The sequence below is a fragment of the Nematolebias whitei genome, chromosome 14 (assembly GCF_014905685.2).
Source record: "Nematolebias whitei isolate Nwh7 chromosome 14, NemWhi1, whole genome shotgun sequence".
Classification (NCBI taxonomy): domain Eukaryota; kingdom Metazoa; phylum Chordata; class Actinopteri; order Cyprinodontiformes; family Rivulidae; genus Nematolebias; species Nematolebias whitei.
The window spans coordinates 310,044-317,914 of NC_056511.1; the positions used below are offsets into that span (position 1 = coordinate 310,044).

At 42.1% G+C, this 7,871-nt stretch overlaps 1 pseudogene; it reads right to left on the reverse strand.

Annotated features, from left to right (window-relative positions):
- Nucleotides 1-2,213: 2,213 nt before the first annotated feature.
- Nucleotides 2,214-7,871, reverse strand: part of LOC119420746 — a 57,609-nt pseudogene continuing 51,951 nt past the window's right edge.

Below are 7,871 nucleotides of genomic sequence, written 5' to 3' on the forward strand. Positions count from 1 at the left end.
GGGAGGGGAAGAGGGGAGGGAGGGGGGAAAAGGGGGAAGAAAAAAAAGAAAAAATTGGAGAAGTCATGTAAATTTTGTATAATGTATGTAATGTCAATTATATATTCTCCTGATAAATAAAAATTAAAAAAAAAAAAAAGAAGTAAGATTTTGAATTCTATTCTGGATTTGACAGGGAGCCAATGGAGAGAAGCTAAAACTGGAGAGATATGATCTCTCCCAGTAACTCCAGTTAAGACTCTGGCAGCAGCATTTTGGATCAACTGAAGACGTTTTAAAGAAGTATTTGGACACCCAGATAATAAACCATTGCAATAGTCCAGTCTAGACGTGACAAATGCATGGACCAGTTTTTCTGCATCATCTTTAGATCAGATGTTTCTAATGTTAGTGATATTACGCAGGTGGAAGAAGGAGTTTCTAGTAACGTTTTTAATGTGGGGGATAAAAGACATGTCCTGATCAAAAATAACACCAAGATTTTTAACATTAGAGCTGGAGGACAGATTAATGCATCTAATGAGGGAGAAAGACTGAAACATTCATTCCTAAGGTGCTCAGGTCCAAAAACCAAAACCTCAGTCTTGTCTGTGTTCAACAGGAGAAAATTAAGGGTCATCCAGGTTTTTATGTCTTTAAGACATGCTTATAGTCTAAGTAGCTGATTGGATTCATTGGGTTTAATGGACAAATATAATTGTGTATCATCAGCATAACAATTAAAATTTATCCCATGCTAATATTTTTTAGTCGGGTCATCTGGACAGTTTCTTTTTTTTTTGGTGCTGAAACTTTTTGCCTTCGATCCAGAAGGCTTCATCAGTCATGGAAACCCACAACAAAACTGATTATTTCCCCAACAGCTTACTCCAAAGTGGAACAAACCAGTTCTGCTTGTGATAAGATCATAGACTTCATTGTTTTCAACCAGTTTGACACGACTGTCAACAAGGAAGAGGGTCGGCAATGGAGGAGGGGGCATACCAAAGAGACCATCTTATCACAAGCAGAACTGGTTTGTTCCACTTTGGAGTAAGCTGTTGGGGGAAGAATCAGTTTTGTTGTGTTTCCTTGACTGATGAAGCCTTCTGGATCGAAGGCGAAACATTTCAGCACAAAAAAAAAGAAACTGTCCAGATGACCTGACTGAAAAATGTTGGATTGTATACCTGGATTATTGTGCATGGACTTTGTTGTATCACATGCTGTTTAATAACTTGACCTAATTCATTCAACCTTTATTTATACAGGTTAATCCCATTGACCCTCAGGGACTCATTTACAATAGAGACCTGAAATGGAATGGAAGCAATATGCAAGGTAAAGAGTGTTGTTCCAAGCATTAAGCCTTGAGGAACTCCATGACTAACTTTGATGTATGGTGAAGATTTATTACTTACATTTACAAACTGGAATCTATCAGATAGATATTATTTAAACCATTTTAGAGCTGTTCCTGTAATCCCAACATCATGTTCAAGCCTCTGTAGTAAAATATTGTGATCAACTGTATCAAATGCAGCACTGAGGTCTAACAGGACCAGTAGAGACACAAGTCCATTGTCTGAGGCCATGAGAATATCATTAGTGACTTTCACCAGTACCGATTCAGTGCTGTGGTGAGCTCTAAACCCTGACTGAAACTCTTCAGATTATTTCTTTGCAGATGATCACGTAACTGACCTGCATATAATTTTTCTAGAATCAATGAGATGAAAGTTAGATTAGATATGGGTCTGTAGTTGGCCAGGATTCCTGAGTGTTTTCTATGCAAGTGAATGTTCCTGTAAATGCCCCGAGTCATCTTTTTGGTGAATTGGCACTATATTAAAAAACTGAATTGAATTGTTACCCCAGGCCTTCGTCCATTCATTCAACCTTGATTTCTACAGGTTAATCCCATTGAGCCTCGAGGACTCATGGTACATAGTACAAAAGAGACCTGATTTTAACAAAGAATGATGACAACAATGGACAACAAGAACAAAAATAGACAACCATAAAAGAGGCATACAATTTTTTTTTTTTTTTACAAATTAAAATAAAATGGCAACAAAAACAAAAAACAGTGAAAAAAAAAAAAACAGCTAGATTATAAGGCAATGTAGAAAACTAAAAACAGGAACATGTCTGCATTGGTCCCTGCCAGGAGTCCAACAGATTCTTAAAGCCAGAGGTCAAAGGTCGAGAGCTTCAGGTCTTTTTACAAGATGTTCCAGGAAACAGGAGCGGAGTAGGAGAAGGTCCTTTTGTCTAGTTCAGTCCTCACTGAGGGAACACTGCAGGTAATGATGTCCTGAGAGCGCACGCTGTAGCTGCACTCACACAGAGACATGTAGGAGGAGATGTATGAAGGCAGCAGACCAGGAAGTGATTAAAAGATGAAAATGTACCAGTGAGAGAGTCTGTGTGAAGTTAATGGTAATAATAATAATACTTTATTTATAAAGCCCTTTAAAACAACCACAGCTGCCACAAAGTGCTGTACATATAAAATCAAGAACATTTAAACACATAAAAACAGTTGTTAAAACATTAAGATCAATAAAAATAATAAAAATTGTGCAGAATAAATTCAGTGTGTGCTAAAAGCCAGAGAGTAAAAATGTGTTTTTAAAGAGTTTTAAAACTGGACAGTGAAGGGGCTCGTCTGATGGAAGAGGGAGATCGTTCCACAGTCTTGGAGCAGCAACAGAAAAAGCTCTGTCCCCTCTGAGCCTCCGCTTAGACCTCGGCACCTCCAGGAGCAGCTGATCAGCTGATCTGAGGCACCGAGCAGGAGAGTATGGGTGAAGCAGCTCAGAGAGAGGATGGAGCAAGACCATTTAAACTTTTAAAAACAAATAAAAGAATCTTAAAATGAACTCTAAAATGAACAGGCAGCCAGTGGAGTGAAGCCAGAGTGGGGGTGATGTGCTCCCTCTCATGAACTCCAGTTAGAAGCCGAGCAGCAGCGTTCTGGACCAACAGGAGGCGTCTGAGGGAGGACTGGCTGACTCCAAGGTAAAGAGCGTTGCAGTAATCCAGCCGAGAGGTGACGAAGGCATGGATTACTGTTTCCAGCTGCTGTTTTGTAAGGATGGACTTTACCTTAGCCAGCTGTCTGAGGTGATAAAAACTGGTCTGGACCACCGCTCCAATCTGGGAATCTAATTTAAAATCACTGTCCATTTTAAAACAGTTAAAAAAAGTTAGAAACAGTTTTCTTTACACGTGGTGCCATGAGGGCCCAGATCAACAGGGCAAGGTTCACAAGAGCCACTAGGACCAAACACCATCACTTCTGTTTTCTTTTCATTGAAATTTAAGAAGTTTAAAGACATCCAGGCTTTGATGTCGTCAAGACACAACAGAAGTGGCCTAATTGAGGGGGCATCTTTCTTTTTAAGTGGCATATAGATCTGACTATCGTCAGCGTAACAATGAAAAAAGATCCCATGCTTTCTAAGGATTGATCCCAATGGAAGCAGGTAAAGGGAGAAAAGCAGGGGACATAAATAGAGCCCTGTGGAACCCCAAAACACAGAGGAGCAGTGGAGGATTCAGACACAGCTATGTTGACAGACATGGTTCTGTCTGCTAGATAGGACCTAAACCACCTAAGCCAATGGTGACCAGTTAACCAGTGAATACTGGGTGCAGTGGTGGGTACGATAGTTACAGCCAGTTATGAATCTTAGTGCACCATGATAGACAGCATCCAACATCTGCAGCATCCAACATCTGCAGCATGCAACATCTGCAGGGTTCTTGTAGGAGCGTTCATGTAAATAATGTCACTGTAATCAATGGAGGGAAGGAAAGTCACAGATACAAGGTGTTTCCTAACATTCAGGGTTAGACAGGATCTGTTTCTGAAAAAGAAACCCAGTTTAATCTTTAAAAAAGTTAACTCTGGTCCTCTGGACATTCAAAAAGTAAAACAAACAAAAAAAAGTAGAAATGTTAATAAAGAACTGTGGCAATCCCAGTGTTTCTGTGCGGACACGTGCTCTTTGTCCCCGTGAAACACTGCACAAATGACGTGCGCAGGATGAGGAGTGCTCATTTTACCTTATCTAAAAAAGTTAAATCTGGTCCTCTGGACATTCAAAAAAACAAAACAAAAACATTGTAGAAACTTTTCATCTTTCATCCAAAATACTTCTTCAGTCTGAGGTGCTGTATTCAGCTCAGTCTCTTAAATAGCACTTGAATACAGCACATCAGATTGAAGAAGTATTTCGGATGAAAGATGAAAAGTTTCTACAATGTTTTTGTTTTGCTTTTTTTGAATGTCCAGAGTTAACGGTTTCTTTTCACAAAGATGGCCTCCTTTACTCCTCTCTCAAACCATCGTTCCTCTCTGTCCAGGATGTGAACATCTTCATCCCTGAAAGAGTGACCTCTGGCCTGGAGATGAGTGTAGACCTCAGAGTCCTGGCCTGAAGATGTTGATCTTCTGTGCTGGTCCATCCTTTTGGCCAGTGGCTGTTTAGTTTCCCCGATGTAAGACTGATCACCCTCCTGACACTGAACAGCATACACAACATTACTCTGTTTGTGCCGGGGGACTGGATCTTTGGGATGAACCAGTCTTTAATGTATTTTGGGGTTTAAAAGCCACTGGGACGTTATGTTTAGAAAATAAACGTCTCAGTTTCTCTGATACCCCCTCAACATATGGAATGACCACTGGTCTGGGTTCCTCCTTTTCACCTGATGGCTGACTGGAGTCCTGTTTGGGTTTCTTCTTTCAGGAAGGCCCAGTTAGGATATCCACATTGCTCTAGAGCCTGTCTTGTGTGGGATTTCTCCTTCTGCCTGGCTCCTGAGCTAGTGGGGACGCTGTCTGCTCTGTGGTACAGAGTCCTGATGACTCCTAACTTGTGCTCCAAAGGGTGATGGGAGTCAAACTGCAAATACTGGTCTGTGTGTGTGGGTTTGCGGTACACCTCAGTTTGCAAATGTCCTCTATCAGAGACTGAGACCTCACAGTCCAAGAAAGCCAACCTGCCATTTTTTACATCTTCTCGTGTGAACTTGATGTACTTATCCACAGAGTTGATGTGGTCAGTAAAATGTTGGACTTCCTGAGATTTAATTTTAACCCAGGTGTCATCAACATACCTGAACCAATGACTTGGTGGTGTCCCTGAAAAGGACGTCAAGGCTCTCTTTTCTACCTCCTCCATGTACAGGTTGGCAACAATAGGAGAAACTGGAGACCCCATAGCACACCCATGTTTCTGCCTATAATATTGCTCCCCATGTGTGAAGTAGGTTGACTGCAGGCACAGTTTCAAGAGTTGACACAGTTGTTCTGTGGAAAGCGTGGTCCTGCTGCTCAGAGTGGTGTCTGATTTTAATCTTAAACTGACCACCTCTACTGCATCATCAACAGGAATGCATGTAAAGAGTGATGTGACATCAAAAGAGACCATTGTTTCATCAGTCTCCACGATGACATCCCTCACCTTGTCCACAAAGTCCACGATGAACTGCTGGGACCAACTTCCTGTTTGAAAAAAGCATCCCTTTGGTTTTGTTGGCTTTTAGGACAAGTTTGAGGTGGAACAAATCAGTCTGGATGATGTTAAATGCAGATTGCAAAAGCTGGAAAACCTTTTCAACAGTTTTAGCTCGACAATAAACAACTGTGTCATCAGCATAGAAATGTATGGATGCATCAGGAATGATCCGACCTACATTCTGTATGTAGATTGTGGGTCCTAAGACTGACGTTATCAGTGTGCACTGATCTTGTTTGTGATCAGCAGTGAATACCATACCACTTTATTTATAGAGCACTTACAACAGCTACAAGGCCAACCAAAGTGCTGTACAGACAGAACAACAGACGACACACGAAGCAAAATACAAAATGAAATAAATCAGAATTATATAGTGTGTATATAGTGAATAGTGTCATGATCAGCGGCCCCCGCTGGCCCCCCATCTGCTCACTTCCCTGCCCCTTCATGACATGACATGTTTTCTGCCATTCTGGTCTTAGTTTCTGTTCATGTTTATTCTCATCTCCTGTCAACCTGCACCTCTGCCTGCTCACTTCACCACACCCTCTCAGCTTATCACAGCAATCAGCCCTGATTCCACTCACCTGTTCAGCTCATCTGGTTCACCTGCTCTGCACCCTTCATAAGATCCATTCTCCCTCTCCACCACTGCGAGATTATTACACCTTCCATGGTCCCTGATTTTCAAGCCCTCATAGTTTCATGCCTAGACCTCAAGCCTTGTTCTCTGGATTATTGACCTCACGCCTGACTTCTGGATTTTTTTTGCCTGCTCCTCATCTGGTTCTGTTCTGCCTCTCTGACCACGGTAACGACCTCCTCTTCAGTCTATGACCTCGACTCACGGATCACCCTTTTGGATTGCCCTTTGGGCCACAAACTTTCATTGCCCCACTGTCCATAGCATTAAAGGCCACCCTCTGCAGCTACCAGCAGCCTTATTAATAAAAGCTGTTAATTTTTGCACTCCTGTGCCTGCCTTATATTGGATCCAAAACCTTGGTTCGTGACAGAATAGTGTGAGAACAAACTTCACTCGTGCTAATGTTTACAGTCTGATTTAATGTTTCACTTTCACTGCTCATTCATTACACTGGACTTTGGTTCAGAACCTCAGAACCAGTGACACCACTAAACCAGCACAATTCAAGGCTCGGCAACCATTTGAGTAACAAAAGAAGTTTGGTGGAAAAAAGGTTTTGGTTTGCTCTTATTTATTTACACAGAAACCAACAAAACACGCACGCACGCACGCACGCGCGCACACACACACACACACACACACACACACTTAAAATAATCCAAAACAATTGTAGTTAGTTTGTGAATAACGCCAGCCGACAGATTTGTCCAATCAGACGCTCCACTGCTTGAATCCTGAGCTCTGATTGGTCCAGCTTCACAACGAAGTGAGAAACTCTTGAACCTGCAAACAAAATAAAAGTCATGTCAAGAACACATAGGCTGTCAAAATAAAAGCTCTTTTGGGCTGTTAATATGGAGACCAACGATGAGGCTGCGTTTGTGCACACAACAAAACGTGCACGTGGGAATCAGAGACTTTCCTCATGTCCTTAGCTTGTCAGAGTAGCAAAGACCCGCTGCATTTAGGAACACTCGGTTAATGTCCAGCTCGTGTTTTTCTGAATGTCAACGCCTCAGGTCTTCAGGTCCAGCTGCCTTCAAGAAGGTGCAGGAGCCGCAGCCCGCCTGCTGCGTTCAATGACCAAAAACACCAAACAAAAAAAGCCCGTTTGTTGTTTGTGGTCATTGAACGCAGCCAAACACAACAAAGTGGGTTTTCTGTTAGTTTCTCTGTAAACTTTAATCATTGTTAAAAACCTAAAAATAGAAATCCTACATTTACTAAAACTACCGTCGGTTTATTCAGCTTCAACTAATGAACTGCTCAAAACAAACTCCAGTCCTCAGACAAACCACAGGAACTACAGCTGTCCTCTTGTCCTCTGCTACTGTCCACCAGTCTGTCCCTGCCATACCTGTCAGAGAAGAATGGAGCGTGAGCTCATCAGATGGACCTGAGCTGCAGCTGAAGCTCTCTGGCACCACTCTGTGCACGTTCCTACCCTCACCTGTGGTCCTGAACTCTGGGAAGAGACTGAAAGAACCAGATTCTCAATCCAGGAGGTCTGAATGAGTTCTCTGTGCAGGGTAGCTGAGACCTGAGCGCACTCAAGAGAAGTCAGAGTCAGAGAGTCAGAGTCAGAGTTTCTTTATTGTCATTCGCACCTCATGTGGTACATGTGGTGGAGCGAAATTATGTACGCAGGGTCCCAGTTACATCCAACAATAAAATGTATAAGAAAAACAGTAATAACATCTAAGATATGAACT